This window comes from Drosophila ficusphila, unplaced genomic scaffold, assembly GCF_018152265.1.
Source record: "Drosophila ficusphila isolate 14025-0441.05 unplaced genomic scaffold, ASM1815226v1 contig_470, whole genome shotgun sequence".
Taxonomy (NCBI): Eukaryota; Metazoa; Arthropoda; class Insecta; order Diptera; family Drosophilidae; genus Drosophila; species Drosophila ficusphila.
Genome location: NW_025064389.1, coordinates 1904008 through 1918682, shown reverse-complemented (window position 1 = coordinate 1918682; position 14675 = coordinate 1904008). Strand labels below are relative to the sequence as shown.

Genomic DNA, 14675 nt, shown 5'->3' with positions numbered 1-14675 from the left:
GGAGCTATCCGATATAGTCGGCCGATCCGACCCGTTCCGACTTATATACTGCGTGCAATAACTACACAACTTTTGGAAAAGTTTCAGCAAGATAGCTTTAAAAGTGAGAGACTAGTTTACATAGAAACAGACAGACGGACAAACGGACCGACGGACAGGCGTACAGACGTATTTGGATTCATATGGTAATGCTGATCAAGAATAAATATACTTTTTGGGGTCTGAGGTGTCTCCTTCACGGCGTTGCAAACTTCTGACTGAAAATATAATACCCTTTTGCTCTGCAAGGGTATAATGACTCTAAAATTCATAACATATCATCCTTCTTTCCTTTCTTGAAGTCTCGAAAATCTAAAGTTTTAGATTTGTATAAATATAGACAAGACTGATAAATTAGTTCGCCAAAGAAGTTTCACTTCTGACATGTGTACTTTGTACGCACGCACTTTTTTCCCCTTGTTCCCCGTGACAAATGGAAAAACACCGTCTTTTATTATTTTGATTTAGTTACAGGAAGCCTTTTCAAAAATTTTTAGATAATAAAACCTTGATTCCTCCCAAAAGTCGTTACCAAGAATATCTTTTATTTTCGTCCCGAACAAAAATCTAAATTTTTATACCCTTAGATATCGAGCAGCATGGTGTTTCTATCTAAATATTTATAAAATCTAGTGGGTGTGTAGGGGAGTGAGGGGAGACAACGGCTTTTAATATGAACTTACCCATATTTTTTTCAAATATTACTTTTGGATCATCTGTTAGCGAACTTTCGTCCTTGTTAATTTTTAATCATTAATGTGGTAATTTATTTAGTTAACTATTCTGTGTATGGGGGAGACAACTGAAAGGCCACTCTCGATAAATTACTAAACGAACGTTAAAATGAGTTTTTTTTTTTTGTACTATAAACTTATTCCCTTTTGGAAGAGGAACTGTTCGAACTACTTGAAAATTGGTAGGCGAGCGGCTAGTTGGAAACGGCTCTCTTTATGATACCCTTAGCTTTAGGTTCTCTGATGATGCCGTCCTCGCCGGGGTATGGTGGAACGTTGTCCTCCTTCAGCAACACGATGCTTCCGACCTTGATGTTGGATGCCATTTGCTCCTTTCTTATTGTATGGTGTTGTTGCATCTGTGTCACCCTTTGTCATCTGCTGAGACGGCTTTAAAGGAGAGGGACGTCCGTCTTAGGAAATCTTGTGCTACTGGAACACTTTAGTAAAATGGTTTTTGAACAAAGAGCAAATATAAAATATCGGTCGATGCTTGTCACTGATTTTTTTTACAAAAAACTGCATATTAACCATTAATCCCTCACCCTACTCACTTGATCTGGCACCCTGTGTTTTTTACCTAATTGGAAAACTTAATTTGCCCATTAAAGGACACTGGTTTCAGGACATTTGAACACCTAAAGGCGACGAACGATATACTTAAGAGCATTCCAAAAAATGATCTTAAACACTTATTTGAAATGCTAATTATCCGGGCTAAACGATCTAAGCACAAGGAGACTACTTTTAATAAAAAAACAAGAAAGGAAGCTAGCTTCGGCAAGCCGAAGCTAATATACCCTTGCAGTCATCAAATATGTCGAACAAAATACATAAAGGCTAAACAACATCGAAGCTAAGACGATTTTTCTATTCATTTTCCATATTTTTGACTATAGATCATATGGGAGCTATACGATATAGTTGTCCGATTTTGATCGAATTTAATTCGTAATTCAAGAGTCGTAAGAAAACACTATATTCCAAAAATCATACTTGTCTGATGAAAAACAAGGATGATATAATTTTATTTCCATTAATTCTATATATAATTTTCGATCTCTCCTATGGCAGCTATATGATATAGTTATCCGATTTTGATAAAATTTAATCCGAAATTCAATAGAAGTTAAAAAACGCCATCTGGAAGGAATCAAGTCGATCTGATCAAAAACAACGGCGTGAGAATTTTTCATTTCATTCTCTCGTATGGGAGCTATCCGATATAGTCGGCCGATCCAGCCCGTTCCGACTTATATACTGCGTGCAATAACTACACACCTTTTGGGAAAGTTTCATCAAGATAGCTTTAAAACTGAGAGACTAGTTTGCGCGGAAACGGACAGACGGACAGATGGACAGACGGACAGACGGATTCCGATTCTGCTCGTGATGCTGATCAAGAATATATATACTTTATGGGGTCTGAGGTGTTTCCTTCACTGCGTTGCAAACTTCTGACTGAAATTATAATACCCTTTTGCTCTGCAAGGGTATAAATATACATTTTGAAAAATATTAATTTTTTGTGGTTTTTTTTAACAGTCCTGTTTCTTTTGCGACAGACCTTGTACCTCCGATCAATTTTATCAGCTAGATATGAAGAATCTTACCAAGTCGTGTGTGGTTCGCTTAAAAAACTCGGCTAGCTTGCTTAGCCCCGACAATATTCGTCGCATGGTCACTCAAAATAGTACGTAGACTGCCTGGCGAATCGCATCAGAGCTGCGATAACAGAATCCGTTGTGAGGTCCTAAAGGACGAACTACCAAGTGAGCACCCTCAATCAAATGGCAGACAAAGAAGACAATGTAGCTCTTGTGCGGCGCCTTGTTTCTGCCTTATCATAGAATAGCCCACAATAGTCGACTCCGGTCGTATGAAATGCTTGGCTAGCTGGCATGCATAACGTGCTCCTAACTATCAAGCATTATTCGAATACATCTGTTGATAATGCTGGCCACGAACTTTCGGTCTACAGTTGGCTATTACCTTTGTCGTAATGTGGTAAGAAACGCCAGATCCTGGATGCATGTATTTTTGACTAGATGAGACGAAGATTTCTTGGAACAAGATGCTAAGTCATTTCTTTCGTCATCTTATGTCGCACGTTCCTCTTGCTGATACGCTAGCATCGCAGAATTTTGTTGAACTCGACGGTCGCTTGCGGTCATATTACGAATCGAGAGAGTTTCAAGATCTGAACGATCAACCACTGGGACAATTTCCCCCATGATAAAAGAAAATTTCATTAGCACTGGAGCATAATTTTTTCCCAGTTAGGCATTTTTGAAATAACACATAAAAAATAAACAGTAAATGTCTGAACGGTCTCGCATTGCACTAAACATCCTGTATTTTAAAGCGCGGAAATGTAAAGGCACCAAGCATCACCAAAAGGAACGGAACCTTTCCATTTTTATACCCTTGCAGAGCAAAGGGTGTTATAATTTCAGTCAGAAGTTTGCAACGCAGTGAAGCAGACACCTCAGACCCCATAAAGTATATATATTCTTGATCAGCATCACGAGTAGAGTCGGAATACGTCTGTACGTCTGTCCTTCTGTCCGTCTGTCCATCTGTCCGTCTGTCTGTCTGTCCGTTTCCGCGCAAACTAGTCTCTCAGTTTTAAAGCTATCTTGATGAAACTTTCCCAAAAGGTGTGTAGTTATTGCACGCAGTATATAAGTCGGAACGGGCTGGATCGGCCGACTATATCGGATAGCTCCCATACAAGGGAATGAAATGAAAAATTCTCACGCCGTTGTTTTTGATCAGATCGACTTGATTCCTTCCAGATGGCGTTTTTCAACTTCTATTGAATTTCGGATTAAATTTTATCAAAATCGGATAACTCTATCATATAGCTGCCATAGGAGAGATCGAAAATTATATATAGAATTAATGGAAATAAAATTATAACATCCTTGTTTTTCATCAGACAAGTATGATTTTTGGAATATAGTGTTTTCTTACGACTCTTGAATTACGAATTAAATTCGATCAAAGTCGGACAACTATATCGTATAGCTCCCATATGATCTATAGTCAAAAATATGGAAAATGAATAGAAAAATCGTCTTAGCTTCGATGTTGATTAGCCTTTATGCGTTTTATTCGACATATTTGATGACTGCAAGGGTATATAAGCTTCGGCTTGCCGAAGCTAGCTTCCTTTCTTGTTTTTTTTGTGGTTCTTGCACAGATTTATTTTGTTTAACAACAGCGATAAGAATTGGAAAACAGCGCGGTATTTATGACTTCCATAATGATATTTGCCATTTTGACGCCGCAGGAGAAAGTGGTGCTTGTACTAGCCCTGCTGCAGGAACTGCAGGTTAAGCCGCAGTTGGACGTATTACAGGAGCTCTTCGAGAAGGATCTGGAATTGTGCCCTACATAGCATGCATAGCGCGAGCAATGCGAGGAGCTATTTCAGAAAATTAAAGAGCCCCCGGATTGGGCTAGGTTTCCAAAAGCCATCGCTCAGCTCTTTGATCATCGATCGATTTATTTCCTAGAGTTCAAAGAGGATGATCGGAAATCCCAGCTTGTGGTCAAAAGAAAGAACATTTATGAGCATAAAGTCAAAACCCCGGAAAAGGAATTTTTTGAATTAAAGGAGCAACCTGGTGGGTTCCATCTTTGCCGAACCTATTTAAGAAAACCTCGCAGCTATGCGTCCGACACTATCGGGTTTTACATGATGCACTACATCAGCCCGCTGATCATGTAGGAACTGTGCAGGCAGGAGTTTCCAGTACCGGTCACATACGCATCCTGCGGTCTAACTCATTTCCATTCCTATAAAGGACATACTTTAATACATTGTGTTGAAGCCGAAGAAAAACTCCGTTTGGAACTGGCCCGCAAGATACTCGAGTTGTCTCTTAAGCTCGCCGTTGGCTTTGCGGAGATTCGCATGCTCTTTACTGATTTCGCCGCTGGAAATTTGGCGTATGACGAAGCCAACAGAAAGGTAACTGTCATCGATTTGAATTCATTGGTGCTGGTGGATGCCGCATCTACTGCAGGTCAAGCTGAGAAGTACGAGCCCCTGCCTGGCTAGGGTTTTACCTTTCAAGTCTCTGCATTTGGTTCTGGCCGCCAGCTGGATGCGAACGTCTATCAGGCGTGCCTTCTCCTCAGGGATGTTCTGCTCAGGAATCTCGACAACGAAAGCCTGCAAACGCTCTTTGAGGAGTGCGTTGCGTGCCAAGGTGACCCCTGTGATATGCGCTTCCAACAAGCTTACGACTTGATTAAACTATTGGACAGCTAGAATATTAGCCAAGGATTGGAGATACATTAGTAGGCCGGGTAGGCCTACATACTGGCCGGCTGATCCAAGGAAGCTGCCAGACCTGATTGACTTCGCAGTAACTAAAAATATTCCACGTAATTTGATAACAGCTGCAACCCTTCCGGACTTATCATCAGACCACTCACCGGTGCTATTTACTCTTCTCCAACGGCCAAAGACAGAAGAACAGCCCCAGAAAATAACTTCTTGCTAAACCAACTGGCTGAAGTACAAAAAATATGTGAGTTCGCATATCGAGTTGAATCCACAATTCAATCTGTCCTTGTTGCTGCAGCCTCAACCCCAAAAACATTAAAGCGCCGACTAAGACGAGATTGGCAGACGAACAGGTCCCAGGGGGCAAGGCAAAGACTCAAAGAAGTCACACGGCAGTTAACAAAAGCACTAAAACAAGAAGAAGAACTTAATCAACGTTGTTATATCGAGCAACTATCCCCGTGGAGCTCAAAGCATCCATTATGGAGGGCACACACCAACTCTAAGTTCGCCAAAAGATACTGTAACGCCAATAAAGAACCAGCCCAGGCAGTTGGGCTCGAAACGATGCTGACAGTGCCAGGACATTTGCCGATCATCTTCAACACGTTTTTCTCCCAAACCCAGCGACAAACACGTTTACTCTACCAGCAGATGAAGCTCGAGAACCTCAAGAACCAATACAGTTCCGACCGGATGAGGTTTCCAAAATCATAAAAGAGCAACTCAAGCCCAAAAAGTCTCCAGGCAGCAATCTAATAACACATAAAATGCTTATTGAACTTCCGTTTTGTGCCGTTTACATCACTTGCCAGCTATTCAATGGAATCAGTAGACTTGGCCACTTTCCAAAGGGATGGAAAAAGTCCATAATCATAATAATAACCTAAGCCTGGTAAAGACCATACTGATCCTATATCATATAGGCCCATTACCTTACTTTCATGCCTTTCCAAGCTATACGAAAAATGCCTCTTGGCCTACACCACCCCTCACTTGATAAGTAAAAATCCAGCACATCAGTTTGGGTTTCGTGCAAAACTTGGAACCATCGAGCAGGTCAATTGTATAACAGCAGCAATACGTACCGCGTTCGAGCGCCGGGAGTACATTTCACAAGCATTCGACAGAGTTAGGCTAAATGGTTTAATGTATAAAATCCAAACTATGCTTCCACCCAACACGCACAATCTTCTGAACTCATAAATCTACGAGAGAGTATTTGCTTTAAGATGCAATACAGCCTTGTCCGGCGACCACCCAATCAAAGCCGGAGTCCCTCAAGGTAGTGTACTTGGTCCAACCCTTTACCTTATTTACACAGCGGACATTCCCACTAGTACCCAACTGACAACATCAACATTTGCCGACGACACAGCTATCTTGAGTCATGCCAGATGTCCGATCCAGGCATCAAATCAGCTAGTGGAGAATCAGTGGAAAAATGGTTATCAGACTGGCGAATTAAAGTGAACGAACATAAATGTAGGCACGTAACGTTTACCCTGAATTGCCTGATTGTCCTTCGCTATCATTAAATAACTCCGTTCTTCCCAAAGCAAATGAAATTACGTACCTGGGTATATACCTCGACAGACGACTCACATGGCGCAGACATATTGAAGCTAAAAGAACACACATGAAGCTTAAAGCCAGTAGTCTTCATTGGCTGATAAATGCTAAATCATCTTTAAGCCTGGATCTTAAGGTCCTGCTGTACACCTCGGTTTTGAAACCTTTCTGGACCTATGGTTCCCAGCTGTGGGGAAACGCCAGTAATAGCAGTATAGACATCATACAGAGAGCCCAATCAACGATCCTGAGAACTATCACCGGGGCACCGTGGTACGTCCGAACCGAAAATATTCAGAGAGATCTGTGTGTTTATAGTCAAGCGACCCGCAGCATGCACAATATATGTCAGTTTGTGACCGAATAACCGTAAACAACAACAATAATAATATTTAGTTGCAGACTCGGATTAAAACGATTATCACGTCGGGGTCACCCGAATACGTATGGGGAAGACAACTAAAATGCCACCCCTGATAAAATAACTGAACACAAGATATGTTCAAAAAATATATGTGTATATATTTATATACATAAAACATATATTTTATTATGTATGTGAGAATAGTTTATAATGTCAATGATTATTTATTCAAACGTTAAATTAAAAGTAAAACTGAGGGGAGATCGATTTCATACACATTCTCAAAACTAACATAAAATAATAATTCGGCTGCTAGTTTTTCACGACTGCTGACTACTTCTTGACGACTGCTGCTTACGGCGTACAACGAACGACTCTCTTCTTATAGCTCTCTTCTTATGCGGCTCTGCCAGCACCAGCCACCAGTCCTGCCAACTCCTTGCCACTTTACATTCGGCCCTCCTGACCACCGTCATCCGACCCGGATGACAACAGCTCCTCGTTTTCAGCAACGTACTTCCACAACTTCATATTGTCACAGCTTGTTGCCGTGATCCTTGGTCCCTCGATGTCACCGGCAGCTTTTTCCACATCGTACCGGCCGCTTCGCTTGATACTGATTATTTTGTATGGTCCAAGGTATCCGCTAGCTAATTTCCTGCCTGCCACAAATTGAGTCCTTTTGATGGCCACAAGATCGCCCAACTTATAGCCATACGGTGAACGACGTTTTTTATCAAAGTTTCTCTTGTATTCGTCCTGTGCTTTTTGTATATTTTTCTTGGCTTCGGCGCGCAACTGCTGTCTGTCTTCGTTAAACTGCTCCACTAACTCCTGTTTCAACAACTCCAGCAAACGGTCATCAGCTTTGTAATTCATCTTTGTGCCGAACAAAATCTCAAATGGTGAAGATTGTGTTGATGCGTGTATTTGCGAATTTATTGCCGTTTGCACGTGTGGCACATACTTAAACCACTTCGTCGGTTCGCCATTTAACAATTTGGCAATTATGGCCAAGATCGATCGGTTGACCCTCTCAATTTGTCCATTTCCTCTGGGGACTCCTGTAGTCGACCACACGTGCTCAACCATGTTTGTAGTGACGAATTCCTCAAACGCCTTTGAGGTGAAAGCCACACCTCTGTCGCTTATGATACGCCTTGGGAATCCGAACACTCCAGACCATTCGCTTAGCTTCTTGATCACTTCTTCATGACCCGTCGACTTTACTGGGAACAGCCAAACAAATTTAGAAAAGGCATCGACGACTGCGACGACTGAATTTGTATTGCTTCGAGGTTGCATCCATAGGCCCCATATGGTCAACATGCAGCGTATGCAGCGGGACGTCGCCTTTGTCTATGCTGCTCAAGAAGCCCTCTTGCTTACCCAGTTTTTTGCTGTGGATGATACAAGCAATACAGTTAGAAACGAGCTTCGATACTTTACCCTCCAGATGTGGTATGTAATACTGCTGCTGAACTGCGTGCATGGTTTTGCGCTTAGCGAAGTGACCAATCTCATGAGCATTTTTGATAATTTCGTGTTCCATGATCTTTGGGACAACCAGCAGTTCACTCCCTTCTGTCTGTTTAAAGAGCAGTCCACCCTTAACTTTGTAGTTCTCGTATGGGCCATTTTGAAGCAACTGGGCAACTGCCTTTATATGGTCATCATCTTGCTGCGCTTTTCTCAGTCTGGCGGACAGTTCGGCTGCGATAACGTAAACGTCTTGTGGATAGCGGCTTAAATGACCGACGTGCTTCATCCTCTCGCCCTTCCTGTGCTCTATGTCCGGACTGAAGCTTTGTATGTATAAAATCCATTGCTCGACATCTCTTGGCATCTCATCTTTAGACGGGGTCTGCTTGAAGGCTGCACAATCCGTTACCAGCTTAAAGGGTGTGCCCAACAAAAAATGGCGAAACTTTTTTAGTGCTAAGTAAGCTGCTTTAATTTCGAGGAAATAACTATGTTTTTTCGCCTCAGCTAACGATGTCTTCTTGCTCCAAAAGTATACGGGATGCCAACCTCCATCAAACAGCTGCATGAGCACTGCTCCGAACCCATCCTTGGACGCATCAGTGTGTAACTCTGTGGATGCTTCCCTGGAGTATAGGTGCAAAACTGGTTCACTCGTCAGTAATCCTTTTAGATTTTTAATAGCTTCTAATTCTGCATTGCCCATTTTGAACTCGACGTCTTTTTGTTTGTTAACGGCCGGGCTGTCTCTGCATAACGTGGTATGAACTTCCGAAAGAATCCAGTAAGACCCAGAAATGATTGAACTCCTCTGATATTTTTAGGCGTACCAAATCGGCTTACAGCTGACGTCTTTTCGGCGCCTGGCCAAACCTTTCCATCTGCCACCGTGTGTCCCAAAAAGGATATGCTCTGCTGCAGGAAACTGCACTTTTTCCATTTGATTTTTAAATCGTACTTGGCAGCTACTTCCAACACAGTTCTCGTCTTCTGCATGCATTCTTCGATCGTTGCGGCATATACGATGATGTCGTTCACGTAGATTTGCATTATGTCATCGTTAATCAGCTTTTGGAAGACGTGGTTCACGAATCGACTGAATGCTTCTGCTGAATTTCGAAATCCGAATGGTGCTTTAGTGAATTCAAAGAGCCCTTCTCTGGTAATGAACGCTGTAAGGTGCCTGCTTTTTTTCTTCTATGGGCACGTGGAAATATCCGTTCTCTAAGTCCATAATCGTATACACCTTTGCTGCTTGCAACTTGCCGAGGACATCTTCGATAGGTGGAACCGGAAACAAATCCTGCAGTACTATACTGTTCAGCTTTCGGTAATCGATGCATACTCTCAGCGTGTGATCCTTCTTTTTTGTTACTACCACTCTGCTTGCAACATAAGATGACGACTCTCGAACGATACCCTTTTCCAGCCACTCCTCAACTTGGTTTTTTACAGCCTCAGTTTCCTCCATCGTTAATCGGCGTGGCGCTTGGCGAAATGGTTTGATGACGCCGTCGGCAACAATCTTCAGATCGATCGGGCACTGCTCGTGGACTACTGACGGCTGGAATGCACTTTCGATCATCTCTTTAACGCTGTTTTGGAATTCTGGTGGAGCTGTAAATAAATTTGGATCTTCAAATATGCTATAGACATTGTTTGGATACTCATCGGCAATTTTATCTTCGGCTTCCAGACTTCGAAATACGTATCCCTTCGCATCGGCAGTAAACTCGAACTTTTTCAGGAAATCGTGTCCCAAGAGTGCGCTGCAGTCTATTGCACCCCGTGAGACAACCAAACATTTTTGCACTGTTTTCAGCTGATCTACCTCGACGTTGGCGTTAAAAAATCCAATTGGCTTTATATTTTTGTTGCCCAAGCCTCGCAGTGTTGAGGTACTTTGGAATATTTCGATATTGCCCAACTCTTTCAATACAGCTTCATTAATGATTGTCACGTCCGAGCCCGTATCCACCAGGCACTCAACTTCAACACCGTTTATGGTCACTTTCTTTAGGCGACTGCGATCCACGACAACACGAACTTTAGGGATGCTTTTTGGACAATCCTTGGATGTATGCCCGTTCTCATTACAGCTGAAGCATTTTGTATCGGCGTTACAATCCTTTCGCTTATGTTCTGAAGGGCCACAGTTAAAACAATATTCCTTTCTTTTCTGGTCCGGTACTTGTTTGTTTGAGCCCACTGTGCTTTCACTTTTCCTTTGATTAGCTCCGTTTTTTTCGTTCAGTCCGTTCCTTTGGTTGCTCTCCTGCTGAACCAGTTCGAAAATCTCATACTCTTCTTTTAATTCTTTGTATGACTTGCATCGTAACATGGCAACCTTGAATTCGTTTTTTATTTGCAACCCGTTCACAATGTAACGCAAAACAGCAGCCTCCTCAACATTTCCAACACTTCCCAGCCTCTTCATATGCAGCAGATACTCGTGAAACGGTTCGTTTTTTCTCTTCTTACGATCGCGCAACCACTGGTGTACATCGGCACTATTCCGGCTGCACTCAAACTCAGCAATCAATTTTTCCTTCAGCTCACAAAAGTCACGCATTCTGATTCCAGGAATAACTTGGCCGTGCCGATCATTTTTGCCCTGGCGTGAACATATTTTTGCTTCTCTGTCAGCTCATAGGCTTCCGCATTTCGCTCAAAAATTTCGAACCACTTTAAAACCGGCACCGATATTCCATCAAATTCATGTACGATCTTGTCAAAACTATTTGGTGGTATGTTTCCCTTATTTTCTCTTTGCTTGTCGACCTCGACCTTGAGTGTGAGCAACTGGATAAGCTGTTGCATTTTTATGCTCATATCACCAATTTCTGCTGCTACGTCGTTCATCTCTGTTGTGACAACGGCGCCGGCGACTTCTTGCTTCTGCATTATTACTTCGTTCTCGCTGCTATGCCCTTCTCTTTCACTCCTTAGATCAACTCGATCCTGCTTTTGCTCCTCTTTTCCGCTCGTTTTCGTCTGCTTAGCCGGCGTTCTCTTCGTTTTTGTCATGTTCGGCGGCAACTATGGGCGACTGAATGGCGTGACTAAACTCCTAACGGTTCTTTCAGCTCTGTACAACTTTCAGAAAATATGCCGTTCTTAGGAATTTTGCAACGCAATTTCACAACTTTGCCCTTGAACTTCGCCGCACGACTGATCTTCTGCTTTACAACTTTACAACTGATATTCTGCTTTACGACTGATTTGCGGCTTTGCTACTGATTTTCGGCTTTACAACTGATTTTCGATTTTACAACAGATTTTCGGCTTTACGACAGATTTTCGGCTTTACTGCATTTTATTTTGTCTTTAAACAGCTTAATTTTCTTCTGCATATCCACTTTCACGATCTCGCGCACTCAGACTCGGTTGAGCCCCCAAATGTGAGAATAGTTTATAATGTCAATGATTATTTATTCAAACGTTAAATTAAAAGTAAAACTGAGGGGAGATCGATTTCATACACATTCTCAAAAGTAACATAAAATAATAATTCGGCTGCTAGTTTTTCACGACTGCTGACTACTTCTTGACGACTGCTGCTTACGGCGTACAACGAACGACTCTCTTCTTATAGCTCTCTTCTTATGCGGCTCTGCCAGCACCAGCCACCAGTCCTGCCAACTCCTTGCCACTTTACATGTATTGTAGTGAAATGAATTGAGCGTTCGGGTCGATAGGGGAGTAAACCCGAACAATTCTGTAGCCGTCGAGACTACGACATCATCTTGTAAAGTAGTTTCCTGGCTGGGATATGACTCAGTCTGTCCAGGATCGCTTACAGAAAATTTATATCTGCGGGACTATCGGAAATTTTGATAGAGGGTGAGCCGACGGAGATGGAGGAGTCGGACTCACGGTAGTGTGGGTGGCAAAGGTGGGAAAATATGGGAAACAACTGAGGCTGGTCGCCGGTAGCAGTTGCCAGGATAATGGGTAGCGATGCGCTCTCGGGCACAGAGGCTGGGCGCCTGGCTGTGATCGCCGGAAGCGGCACACACGCGGGAGCAGCGGCAGGACGCCGGGCTGCGGTCGCCGGGGTACTCGCAGGGACGGGGCGTGGCACGCAAGCGGGAGCAGAGGCTGTGCGCCTGGCTGCGGTCACCGGGTTCCACGTGGGGCAGGGGAAGGGGCGTGGCACGCAAGCGGGAGCAGAGGCTGTACGCCTGGCTGCGATCACCGGGTTCCACGTGGGGCAGGAAAAGGGGCGTGGCACGCAAGCGGGAGCAGAGGCTGTGCGCCTGGCTGCAGTCACCGGGTTCCACGTGGGGAAAGGGAAGGAGCGGACGGGGCCCTGAAATCGGGAAATGGCTGCCGGCTCTAACTACTGGGCACGGGAATTAATATGCAAGCGAGGGTGTTTCAATTTCATATACACGTGTTTTATTTTAATGATAAAAATGGTCCCTGCCTATACCGCACTCCTGTGTGTTTTAGCACTACTCACTCAGACAGATTTATTATCAAACTCGGGGCGGAGATTCGTCGGAGTCCTCGGCGATGTTGGAGCGGGGCCTCGGTCGATGGCGGTGGAAAACAAGATGGCGACGCGGAGCCTGTCCCACGGTGCGGTGGATAGTCGCGGCGGGGTCGCGGTGCCCGAGGTGTGCGAGGCGCGGTGTCGGTTCGGGACTCGGTTCACTTGCGCGAGGTACTTGCGATGGCACGTGGGTCGCAGAGCCGTGTCGAACGGGTGCTGAGAGATGCGTGTGTCCGCGACTGGTCCTCGAAGATGATTCTCACTCCCGATACTTGGGCTGACTTGCCACGTGGTTTCTATTTGCGAGGCGTTGCGCAGAGCCGCGTCGAGCGGGTGCCGAAAAATGCGTCCTGTTCAAACCGGGCCTCGAAGATAATTGATCTATTGCCCTCGCCAAAACTCATCAGCAGCCAAAACTAATGCGTTCTGCCGCAGTCCTCTGCCGCCGTCCTCTGCCCGCATGATCGGCGCTTTGCATATTCTAATGCATCGTAACTACTTTGTATCCACTCTCTCCCGCTTGGCCGCCCTATGCTCGCCCAAGCGGGGCCTGCATTTTCGTAGTGTGAGTGCGCTCTGTCGCCCTCTGCTCGGGGATCGATGCTTGCGCTGGCCTCTGCTCGCTGCCTGCGTTGGTCCACGCAATTGCGTCGTAGCTTAGATTTTGGTTATTCTCTTGTTCTGTCGTTTTCTAGGTCAAGTTCACGTTCTCGCGTTCTCCATGCCGTCGTACTCTCCCTGGATGCGTTTAGAACTTCGGCTCACCCGCTTAGTGATGCTCTTGTGTTTAGCTTAATTCTAGCCATATTTATTAAACAAAATTAGGGTGGGAAACTTAGAATAAGTGAAAAAATTGTACGGCCAATTCGGGCCGTTACACCCCTCCTTTACTTCGCCGGACGAACAGAGACTGTGACGTCGATTAACCTCTGGAGCTGCCTAGCTAACCTTGAGAGTGCGGTGGACAAATAGTTTCTAATCTTAAAAGTTAAGGGTACAAGTTTAATAGATACTACCCTTTCCCAAAACCTGGTTTATCGCCCTGTCCGCGAGTGTCGTAGATTCCTCGGTGGTGGCGTTGGCCACGGCTGCCGTTCCTGGTGGTCGTCTAAATGGGTTCCTCCGCCTAGCTTCTACGCATGGTGGCGGAAGAACGTTGCGGTGATGGCTCGTAGTGGTCTTCGGGGAAACGACGATGTCCTGGGTCGTGGGTACGGCCGAGTTCTTCTCCGGCAGTACGTCCGTTCGAGTCCTTCGGATTATTGGCGAGCGCATGTCGCTGTGCCGCTGTGGCCTTGAGGCAGGGCTTGCTGAGGTTGGTGGGGCTGGTCGCCGCTGCACCTTCGGGTCTGTGTTCGCTGAGCTGGGCGGGGCTGGTCGCCGCTGCGCCGTGGAGTCCGGGTTTGCTGAGATTGGCGGGGCTGGTCGCCGCTGCGCCGTGGAGTTCGCTGAGATTGGCGGGGCTGGTCGCCGCTGCGCCGTGGAGTCCGGGTTTGCTGAGATTGGCGGGGCTGGTCGCCGCTGCGCCGTGGAGTTGGTGTTCGCTGAGATTGGCGGGGCTGGTCGCCGCTGCGCCGTGGAGTCCGGGTTTGCTGAGATTGGCGGGGCTGGTCGCCGCTGCGCCGTGGAGTTGGTGTTCGCTGAGATTGGCGGGGCTGGTCGCCGCTGCGCCGTGGAGTTTGTCGT

The 14675-nt window shown here is 45.1% G+C and overlaps 1 protein-coding gene and 1 pseudogene across 2 annotated transcripts in view; both read left to right on the top strand.

The window, feature by feature from the left end:
* Positions 1–14675, top strand: part of LOC108101968 (poly [ADP-ribose] polymerase) — an 89159-nt gene that overhangs the window by 59043 nt on the left and 15441 nt on the right. The gene's annotated exons all lie outside the window — the stretch shown is intronic.
* LOC108094348 lies at positions 4042–5055 on the top strand (annotated as a pseudogene).